The following is a 12,549-nucleotide window of genomic DNA, read 5'->3' on the forward strand; positions in this document are numbered from 1 at the left end:
CAAGTAATAGTAACAGGTAATCTGTGATGTTGGAATGAACACCTTTGTAAACCAGTAGGAGACGTTCAGTCAGAACCTGGTACCAGATTGGGGGAGATATGTTTATTGTGTTCAACATATGTCAGAACCCTGATAACTGCATTTTGAAGTTGTTGCAGTTACCAGGGGGAAGACCATCATAAATGAAATTATCCAGTTAAAAATGATAAAGGCTTAACAGAGTAGTTCTGATTCAGAGAAGAAGAAGAAGAAAAAGTGTTGGACTTTGACAATATTCTGTATATGGTAAAAAATGCCTTAACTACAAAAATATTGTTTTAAAAACCTTGTGCACTGTCAAGAATAATTTTAAAACCTGTGTCACAGCCAGCTGGGGTTCTGACCCGGCTGGGATGCCTAAAGGGACCAGAAGGAGACCTTTATGTCTTCTGGGTCATGAGGGGGCAACCGCCCTGGACTAGGAAAGAACCACGGGAGAGGAGGAGAGATTTTCCAACTCGTTGGGACCCGTGGCCACCGCCAGGGGGCGACTTAAACCTCATAGGACCCGGAGAACTGTCATTTCTGCCACACCACGCAAGAAGGCGGATTAACCTGCCAGGGACGCCCGGAGTGCTTCTGGTGCAAAGGGCAGCACTTCCGCCACACCAGGAAGTGCTGCCGGAAGTTCGTCACCAGCCACCTGGAGCACATCCGGGCAGGAATAAAAGGCGCCGCGTTCCTACAGTCTGGGAGCTAGAGTTGGGAGTGGGAGCAGGATGAAGCTCACAGGAGGAGACAGGCGGCCAAGGACTGAGGAAAAGAAGGTTTATTGTGGTGATTAATTGCTGTGTGCATTGTGTGGTGATCGGGACTTAATTCCTGTGATTATTTGTGGATGAATAAAAGTGTGAATTTTATAAAGATGTGGTTTCCGACTGGTGGTGTCCGGGCAAGTCTCACACCTGTGACACTGGACGGTAAGAGGTTTTAGAGCCGAGTTGGAAATCCTACACAAAGCAGTCCTATTTAACTTGTATCAAGGTTTAAAAAGTTAGTGGACATTAATTCAGTCAGTAAGCTAGTCTAAGTCCTTTGTGCAACCAGTTCATGTCATTGTGCAGCCAAGTATTTTGCATGCAGGGATGAAATATAAGAGCATACTTGTGAATTTAGGCAGTTCTGAGGCAACATGTATTGTAGATAAGAAATAAAGTTGGACCATGCACAGAACCTTGAGAAATCCGACAAGCAAGAGGCTGCAGGGAGCTTCGATTCTCCACCACAACAGTCTGCATGAGGTCAGAGAGGTAGCAACACACCCGTTACCAGCACATGTTAATAAGTGCAAAATAGTTCTTAAGTCAAACAAATGTTATGGTCAACTGTGTCAAAGAACCAAAAAGAAATATCTAAGAAACAAAAAATAAAGGAAGGTCCGAAAAACTCAGTAATCCTTGTTAAAGTGAATAAATTATGTGAGGATTTCTGGGTAGACATAATACTTTTGGATCATGATATGATAATATCCCTATATTTGAGTCACAATATGATAATATTGTGATATTTTCATGTTTTGCTATATATTAATTATTATGATTTAGTTCTGTATTATAGTGAAATATCCATCCATCCATCATCCAACCCGCTATATCCTAACTACAGGGTCACGGGGGTCTGCTGGAGCCAATCCCAGCCAACGCAGGGCGCAAGGCAGGAAACAAACCCCGGGCAGGGCGCCAGCCCACCGCAGGGCACACACACACACACTAGGAACAATTTAGAATCGCCAATGCACCTAACCTGCATGTCTTTGGACTTTGGGAGGAAACCAGAGCACCCGGAGGAAACCCATGCAGACATGGGGAGAACACGCAAACTCCACGCAGAGTGGACCCGGGAAGCGAACCCAGGTCTCCTTATAGCAAGGCAGCAGTGCTACCCACTGCGCCACCATAGTGCAATATTGCCTTTTAATTTAATTTAACTAAAAGTGTAAATTATATCCTTATAGGAAAAATGTCAGTCTGATAAAACTAAAAGAAATATTACTTACTTAAGCAAGCCCACAGTTTCATTTTTCATTAATGGAAATAGATGTCAATCATCTCAGCAATCTCCACAATAGGAGCAGTGAAGGGTGTTTAGCCCGTTTCTTTTTCCATTTACACATTGCCTCAGAACTACCTAAATTCACAAGTTGACCTTATATTTCACTCCTGTGTGTAAGATACTCAGCTCTACAGAATGATACTCTACGTAATGGCTGCACAAAAGACTTAAAATTGTTTACTTCCTGCATGGATGCCTACTCAGTTACGGTACATAACACACACATTCCTACATAATCTAATCTTTGTTCTAGGTAAGCCCTTATGTTTGTAGTAGGCTTGTGAACCAGTAATTAAAATCTTAACCTACTGTTTTAATATATACAAATGTTTGTATATAATCCAAGGGGCATGTTCATGTATGTTACCATGGGGAATTATTTATAATAAATTACAAATCCTTCATAGATAGAACTTTATTTGTCCCCAGGAGGAAATTTAGAATTTTACAGAAGCTTTTTAAAAAGATAGATAGATAGATAGATAGATAGATAGATAGATAGATAGATAGATAGATAGATAGATAGATAGATAGATAGATAGATAGATAGATAGATAGATACTATTGTCTGAACACACATCACAATGACTAAAAAGTACGAAAATTCTTACTTGGCAGTCATAGTCATAGTGAAGCATTATCTAGACATATTACTGTTGGTATAAAGAAGCCCCAATTACATTTCTTGACACACTGTAGAAAAAATAGGTAAGAAAAATGTTTTAAACACTATTTAAATACTATCAAACATTTGTTATTAATTAACCAAATGGACCAAAAAAAAACCTGAGCTGCCCTGTTTTCTTTTACTTTACTAAATCTGGATGAGAGCAAAAAAGAACTTGCATATGACCATGTGCTTCATATTAAATTTCTTTCTTTGCTTAACATGGTGAAAGCCATAATGAATAAGTACTTGACTAAAATGTGGAGAGAGCATTTGTGAATCTCAGCTGAAGTTGTAACATTTGTGGAACATTTTGCTTGACTGCATTATTCAATGCATGTGCTAATAAGAAAGGAAGACAAATGTTTTTCTCTTTCAATAGAGGAAGCCTCACAAATGTTACAATTGCCACTTTGTTTGTCATACTTATACAAGACCTAAGAAAAAATAAAAGATACAAAAAACTATATCACTATAAAGAATATTGCAATATTCTACTATATCTATTATTTCCACACCTTTACGGGACATAACAGCACATTTAACTAAACTAAAATTTAAATAAACATCTTCTCCTGCTGCATCTTTTTCTTAGACTTACTTCTAGACATATGCAGTTTTCTAACAGTGTTGTTTTGTTCTTTCTTACCATATGTAGGGACCCAATTGTCACCAGAGCAAATATTACCAAGAATACCCTTTAAGCGTTCAGGCAGCAGCTGTATAGAATTGTGCCACTGAGGCTGTTTCACCTTTCATATAAACTGACAAGTTACAATTTGTAACTTCCTACTTACAATGCTATTTATTAGATAACACCATCACAAGGTGTTTTGCGAAGCAAATAATAATACATTTCACATTAACAAGATAAAACAGAAGACCTTTCTACTCGTAATAAACAAACCTAGAGAAGGCCATGTGAATAACAATAAAAGCATCAGAACAGACTGACAATAAGAAATTAAATGTTGTGCATGAGCATGGTTGATTTCAATATCCAAATTCAATATGCAAAGTGTTCGACCCTTGGTAATATAATAAACAAACAGCCATATAATTGAGTCTTATAGTAGTGTGTGGCTGAAGGTTGTCAGATTTGGGAACGTGTTCCTGATAGTTCTGAAAAAAAGGTTTAGAAGAAACATTCTCGCTTCATCAGTATACATGGGACACTAAAAACTTTAACAAGGTAGCTGCTGACAGTAACAGTGACATGCAGTGAGGTTCATGGCTGGTGAGGCACGGATTCCTTCAGAGTGAGATTTACAAATATATGAACCCCAAAGAGTAGCTTATTCACTATTCAGTTGGCAGCATGCACATTGACTACTGGTTATGTTTCATATCTCCTCAGCATTCTTTACACACAGACAGGTAAGGTACATATTTGGCTAAGAAAGAACGATACATTTATATGGCGAGAGAGAGCAGAATGAGCGCATTTGCTCTGCACCCTCCATGTGTTCTAAATTTGCCATTGCAATTCCACAATTCATACTCATTCAATACAAACAAAAGTACAGAGAGGTGTACAAAAAAAACGGATTTCAATTCTGACCTTAATTGAAATATTTAGTTGTTTTTAAAAGATTTTAATTCTGATGCTTTAATCAATTTTAATACAGACTGTTCAACAAAAGGATAACAAGAAAAACAAAACAATATTTTATTTAAGGTCAAAATTTAGTTTTTAAATATTGGATTGTTTTTTTTCTTAGTCTGATCCCATTTTTTATAAAACTGAAAACTGTTTATGGGACCGTCTTACCTTTATTTGTAAATTTGTATTTTTCATGATGACAAGTGAGGCGCTGCCTCCCCTGACCGCACATCCCTGGATAGTAAGGCTAGTAGATATCTCCTTCTGGTGACCTTGGCTATATAGTATGTAATTGTTTGATACCATGCTTTATAATTACTCAGAGAAAAAAATATGGAAGATTTTTTTGACAATTTTAGGAGCAGATTATTGATTTATAAAAAAAAATCCTCCTAAAGACTTTGTCCAGTACACAAGGTGGGTACAAGTTATGCCAAACAATTTTTTTTAGAAAAAGGACAAACTTGGACAAGTTGGAGAGCTTGACAAAGGCCAGACTGAAGAAGTGTGTATGTATAAGATCAGAAATTAGTTCACAAAAATTGTGAGAGAGAAGCGTACATTAGATATTAAAAAATGAATAAGGCATATTCTTTTTCTTATTTTTGGTAATTTATGATTAATTAACCTGCACATTACAAAACACTTTTAACAGTATGAGCCATGCAGGATGCTAGTCTAAACTGCATATCTTTGCTAGGTGGAAGGAAACCAGAGCACCTGAAGGAAACCCACAGGAAAACAGAGTGATTGTGCAAACGCAGTACAGACAAACCCCTAACCCCATAACTGAACTTAGATTCCAGGAGTTGTGAGTCAGTGGTGCTGGTAACCACACTTACAGAATAAAGAAATATTTAAAAAATGGTCATCTATTCTGGTTCTATTTGCAAACCTAGATGATCTAACAAGTAAAATTATTGTAAGTTGATGAGGTGCCTCTAGAAAATGCAGACAATGAAGTCTTGGTCAAATTCCTCATAGTTAAAACAAAATATAAATCAGAATAAAATCATTACTAAACAAGTCAAAACAGCTCAGGCTGTATCTGCATAAGAGCTCCTCATGTAGCACAAGTACTTCTACTCTCATGGCAGCTAATTTTAGACCATTTGCTCAGTGTTTATAAGCATGATAATAAAACAGCTTTGTTAAAGCAGACAAAAGAGAAAAATAAGAAAAAAAGAAATGTGAGACTGCTGAAGTATGAAGTGTTGTTCTGGGAAAAAATCTAATTAAAAAATAGTGTGCAGTTTATGAATGTAACAACAATTGCATGAAGTAAGTGATGTATGAAAAATGGGCTGCTGTTTCTTCTTTTCACTCTTATTTATTCAGAATTATTCATAATTTTGTAACAAGTGATGTTAATTTTATTAAAAAGTAAATGAGACCTTCTCTCTTTGTAAATTAGAATGCAATGAAAAATGAATTCATTTGCCATCAAAACTCAAAATAATCCCTCAACAAAAACAAGAGATGGCTTAATATGTGACTAAATAGATAGATAGATAGATAGATAGATAGATAGATAGATAGATAGATAGATAGATAGATAGATAGATAGATAGATATACAAAATGGGAATGCCTTTTACACTTTCCACCTCAAACTCCCTTTTCAATTCAAACACCTACATGTCACTGTTCCTAGGGTTGAACCCTTACCAATATTCCCTCCCAAGATCAATGGTCCTCTGGCCAGAAAGACATTTAAAGACTCGGCCCATGACTACAAAAAAAGTCTCTTCTGTTTTCCCAGAACCACTTCCGGTTTAGGGGATGGTCAGCATTTGGTCCAAAAACACCAAACTAGAGCTTCCCCAACAGGTTTCTTGTGTCCCTGCAATTCCTAACAAAACATTGAGCTTAAACACCATGGCAATTCTTCTATAATGAAATATCATTTGTACCTCTCACCATTTGTGTCATATCCTCTGCTGATTGATGTGTATTGGCACCCTGGCCCTTGCCAAGTTCTCTTACAACTATACAATACAATAGATAGATACCTCATTGATCTCAAGGAGAAACTGCAGTGTTACGGCAGCTGGCACACAATAGCTGTGCTGAATACACTCCAAATGAAACAGTTTAATAAAAGAATATGTTCATAATCTACTTGAAACTGAACCTGTGCAATGTACATTTCCTTGGCAATATCAACTCAGTAATAAAGATGGTCTCCCTTCTAATGATGGGATGTTGACATGCTGGATGGACTTGTGTGACTCAGTTACCCGTAGAGCTATATTGTTACATTCTTTTGGCAGAGATCTACTGCGAGATACAAGTAGACTTACCACAGGCAAAGTGTTCTAAGGAGAGGTGACAGAAACTGAGCAATGTGATATTTATTAGTCTTTAGTAATAATTACCACAGAATGGGCCACTGGGATCCAGGCCGAGATATAGAAAAGGCCGAAGTGGTCTTTACTGATGAGCAACTGGTGGATGTGTGCCCCACATAGTTTCTTACTTCTGAGTCTGACCAGTCTACCATTCATGCTTGCTGCCCAAAAGCTAAGCTTAATAGTCAGTTGCAGTTCTAGTCAGGTGTGGGGCCATTTCCGATGTACTAGATGATGATAATCTGAATTGGCTCATCGATACATGGCAGGAAAAAGGTGGGAGCATATACAGGATATTGAGTAAGATTGTTAATAAAAAATAAGATTAACTGCTACATATGGTGCTGGCTCTGGGGTTTCCCCGGATGAAAAAGCTCAGGTCAGTTTGAATGTATTTACATGCTCTCAGCTGATTGCTGCACAGCTGTAGTTTGTACAGGTAACACTTTGAAAATGTGCTATAGAAATGAAAGTTGTTTTAATATGAGATGGTTGCCACAAAGCATCTTTGGGTTGTACCACTGAAAACTTCAGCTGTTGTCTCCACAAATATTCATAATGCCTATTCTGAAGAGTAAGCCTTTTTAGATATAGACTGCACTAAGTGTACAGAGTTAGACAGTAGAAGAAAAATTAAGTGTGCATCCATGGTGATTGTGGTAGTTGATCATGTTGTTGGACTTCCTGATTGCTGTAAATTTTGTTTCCGGTAGTGGCTTAGGAGGTCTTTATTTTCATTATAATGTGGTGAGAAGAAACTTTTACATAAATATAAATCCTCAAACCAACTTCATTCCATTTTCATTGCATAAACTCATCTACACTCAGGCTGGGTCAGTTTAGGATCACCAATTAACCTATCATGCATGTCCTTGAGGAAATGGGTGAAGAACCCACACAGACATGTGGAGAATTTGAAAATTCCACAAAGACCTTTAGGGGAATAAATCTAAGGGTGATGGAGGAGTGAGGCAACAGAGCTACCTAATGTGCCACCATACTGCCAAGCATACATACACAGTATATATACTGTACCTCATATCCTTGCCAGATATACAATGTCTGCATATATTATTCTAAAAAATGAATGCTTTTATTAAAGTACTTCATTACAATTTCATTGTAAAGCACCATGCTGAGAGAGTTATTTAGAAAGTATAAACTCAGTGGTCGCAATATGACCTACGGTAGCTATACTACTTCAGAATCGATGATGTGTCCTTCTATGCAGTTTTCATGTTCTTCCCAAGTTAGCATAAGGAATCTAGTTTCCCTTCACAACCCAATGGCATGCTCTAAGTTTGACTTGTGATTACAAAATTGAAACCCCTTTAAAGGGTCCCCTGCATTGGACTCCACTCCATTTTTCTCTCTCAGTTCAACAACATGCTCTTCAGTAGGCCATGAACACTAAGTTCTTCCACTGTGTGTACACGTATGAGTGGGCCTTGTAATCGACTAGCATCCCATCAAAGCTTGAGCTTTGCTTTGTACCTGCTATCATCAAGACGTTGTATTTAATGAATAATCGACTGTCCAGTACTTGGCTAAACAATTTCTAGTCTAGAGCTGGTATGTCTTTGCACCACACCTACGGTACATATGTACAGGTGCTGGTCATAAAATTAGAATATCATGACAAAGTTGATTTATTTCAGTAATTCCATTCAAAAAGTGAAACTTGTATATTAGATTCATTCATTACACACAGACTGATGTATTTCAAATGTTTATATCTTTTAATGTTTATGATTATAACTGACAACTAATGAAAGTCCCAAATTCAGTATCTCGGAAAATTAGAATATCAATTAAGACCAATGCAAAAAAAGGATTTTTAGAAATGTTGGCCAACTGAAAGGTATGAACATGAAAAGTATGAGCATGTACAGCACTCAATATTTAGTTGGGGCTCCTTTGGCCTGGATTAGTGCAGCAATGCGGCGTGGCATGGAGTCGATCAGTCTGTGGCACTGTTCAGGTGTTATGAGAGCCCATTTTGCTCTGATAGTGGCCTTCAGCTCTTCTGAATTGTTGGGTCTGGCGTATTGCATCTTCCTCTTCACAATACCCCATAGATTTTCTATGGGGTTAAGGTCAGGCGAGTTTGCTGGCCAATCAAGAACAGGGATTCCATTAATCCTTAAACCAGGTACTGGTAGCTTTGGCACTGTGTGCAGGTGCCAGGTCCTGTTGGAAAATGAAATCTGCATCTCCATAAAGTTTGTCAGCAGCAGGAAGCATGAAGTGCTCTAAAAGTTCCTGGTAGATGGCTGCGTTGACCTTGGACCTCAGAAAACACAATGGACCAACACCAGCAGATGACATGGCACCCCAAACCATCACTGACTGTGGAAATTTTACACTGGACCTCAAGCAACGTGGATTCTGTGCCTCTCCTCTCTTCCTCCAGACTCTGGGACCTTGATTTCCAAAGGAAATGCAAAATTTACTTTCATCAGAGAACATAACTTTGGACCACTCAGCAGCAGTCCAGTCCTTTTTGTCTTTAGCCCAGGCGAGACGCTTCTGACGCTGTCTCTTGTTTAAGAGTGGCTTGACACAAGGAATGCGACAGCTGAAACCCATGTCTTGCATATGTCTGTGCGTGGTGGTTCTTGAAGCACTGACTCCAGCTTCAGTCCACTCTTTGTGAATCTCCCCCACATTTTTGAATGGGTTTTGTTTCACAATCCTCTCCAGGGTGCGGTTATCCCTATTGCTTGTACACTTTTTTCTACCACATCTTGTTCTTCCCTTCGCCTCTCTATTAATGTGCTCGGACACAGAGCTCTGTGAACAGCCAGCCTCTTTAGCAATGACCTTTTGTATCTTGCCCTCCTTGTGCAAGGTGTCAGTGGTCGTCTTTTGGACAACTGTCAAGTCAGCAGTCTTCCCCATGATTGTGTAGCCTACAGAACTAGACTGAGAGACCATTTAAAGGCTTTTGCAGGTGTTTTGAGTTAATTAGCTGATTAGAGTGTGGCACCAGGTGTCTTCAATATTGAAGCTTTTCACAATATTCTAATTTTCCGAGATACTGAATTTGGGACTTTCATTAGTTGTCAGTTATAATCATCAACATTAAAAGAAATAAACATTTGAACTACATCAGTCTGTGTGTAATGAATGAATCTAATATACAAGTTTCACTTTTTGAATGGAATTACTGAAATAAATCAACTTTGTCATGATATTCTAATTTTATGACCAGCACCTGTAAATAGTTGATGTATTTTTTGCTTTTTTTTTTTTTTTCCCTTTGACTTTAAAGAACAACATTCATTTAGATTTTCTTCTTCCCTCGAATCATCATGGGATGGTAGTGTTCTCTCTCAAAACAATGGTATGAAAGGATACTCCTAAAAAATTGTACATAGACTTCATCATAATAAAGAATCGCTGCATTAACTCTGTCACAGAGTCCCAAATATATACCACTATGGCTACATATTTTAATTGTTACATCTTTTAAAAATTATTGCAAGCATTTTTGTTTTTCACATATTGATAAATAAATGGCTGCAAATGTTTACTACAATGTATTAACAGATTCAAGCACTGTAGTTTTTCAATTATATAGGACATATCCTGTTTCAAGAAATGTATGTAGTTTTGTAACTTTTTATGTTTCCAATGCCCAGTCCTTCTCAACACAAATGCATGTATTTTCCTGTAATTTTTTTTACAACTTAATTGTTATCTTAGGTTGTGTTTTTTTCTATTCAAATCAATAATTTTACATAGTTTTTACAAAGGAAGTTGGTAGAATAATAATTTTATAAATAATTGTTTAGTTTTTCATTTTTGTAACCATGTTTATTAATGTTACTATTGTAAAGCACTGAAAGCTGTATTCACACATGAAAATATTCTCTATAAATAAATGGTTCCATTGTTTTAATAAGAAATATTTTCTACCAGTAACCGCGCACTGCACGATAATGTGCCGTGAATCCACTTGACTTGAGCATTCCTAGTTTTCATCCTTTCTCTGTACGTTTACCATTCGTTTGTTCAGAGGCTGATGCGCTTGCTGCTTCCTGAGCAGCTCTTCTTTGCTCCACCCTAACAGTTCGCTTCTCATCTTTCTTCAGCATCTTTTCGCAATAAAACTGATTAAGTCAGAGTCTGTGTTGCAATTACTTAGTACGTTTCTTTAATTTTCACTTAAGCTGGCACTTAAGTCTTCAATCTGCCTCAAGAATGATTTAATATATGAAGAGGTAGGGGACGTGATGGCGAAGGTGGTAGGGATGAGAATGGCGCCCATATGCATGCACTGCACCGCCGCCCTGCTGGCCGCTGCTGAGAGTTGATTCTACAATACAATAAAATAAAAATAAAAAGAGAAATAACCTTGGAGGTCAATCATCACCCCGAAAGCGGATAGTAGACGTCACGTAGTATATGTGTACCAAATTTCAGGTCAACAGGTCAAACAGTTTGCGAGCTACAGGTGATTTAAAATCCTGGACAGACAAACAAACAGCCACGGTAGCGTATTATATATAAAGATTATTATTCCGCAGCACCACATTGCCTGTTTTGATTTAACCTAACCAATAATTTACCCAGGTTGCAAATGAAAACCTAGTTTAAATCAGTGTTTGAACTATTTCTACATTATACGTATCAATGTTGGCAGTTCCTATTATTTCTTTTTTTTCCCTAAGTAACTTAACAAATACTACTGTTTAATTTGCAGAAATAACTTAGAATGTTCCTCTGATTTCTTTCAAAGCAAGTATTAAAGCAGCTGGTTGATCTGCAATAAATAGAGAAGTAGGAGCTCCTGTTAGTTGTTTGCGGTCATATTTATAAAAAAAAAAAAAGAAAATATTTTAAGGAAAACAAATAAAAGGGTGTCTTTGTTAAAGATTCTTGCTCTCTAGGTTTGGTACATTCTTTGTTCCTAAATGATAGAGGTTACCGATGATGGATTGTAAAAGCAACAAGAACATTACATTGGACCACCCATTTAAGGAGTCAGGAAAGGCTACCTTTCTTACAAAAGTGAATCACACTTTGTCATTAAGGTCATAAAGTCAGCAATTACTCCAGGATGAACATATTTGCTGGAATGAAATCCAATGTGTATAGCAGAGATGATCAAACAGTGGAAAACAGCACACTACATTATAAACGATAATTATGTTTAAGAACCTACCGACAATGACCAATAGTCTTAATGTTTTTAACTATAAACAATGAATTGGCCAACCTTGAAACTTTTGAAGATATCACTACTCAACTCTGAACAGATCAAGACCCTATTCTCCTAGGCAGCACACAATAATCTACATTGCATGAAAATTGATTTCTCTCCCTTATTTGCTAAATCATCTTCCACTCTGATGTTTTAATAAAAATGTGTACCACTTTAAATTAATTCTGGCCCAACACAAATGAAAACAAAAATAATTTACTATAGTATTTCATTGTACAAAGTAATCTTAAAATTGTGCTTGAAATATGCAGTTATGATAAACGAATATGTATTCTTTATATTTTTGACTTGTTTTTTTTATATACCATAAATCTCAAATCCTCCAACCTTTAAGAATTATCCAAATTTGGCATATTCAAAATTTTCTATGAAAATGTAATTTTTTCCCCAGCATTAAATCTTTTACCATTAAGAGGTAAAACAACTTTTATTTTAGGAATCTGAGGTATTAATTCTTAATAACAGAATCTAACATATTCTATAGGCCTACCAAGAGACCAAAAAAATCTTAATCTGATTATTGCCTTTGTGTAAAATACAATTTCTTTTTTCTTCTTTAACCTTGTATGTGCCATTTCTGTGCAACTTATCTTTTGTGTATATATTTT

The sequence above is a fragment of the Erpetoichthys calabaricus genome, chromosome 3, assembly GCF_900747795.2.
Source record: "Erpetoichthys calabaricus chromosome 3, fErpCal1.3, whole genome shotgun sequence".
NCBI classification, from domain to species: Eukaryota; Metazoa; Chordata; class Cladistia; order Polypteriformes; family Polypteridae; genus Erpetoichthys; species Erpetoichthys calabaricus.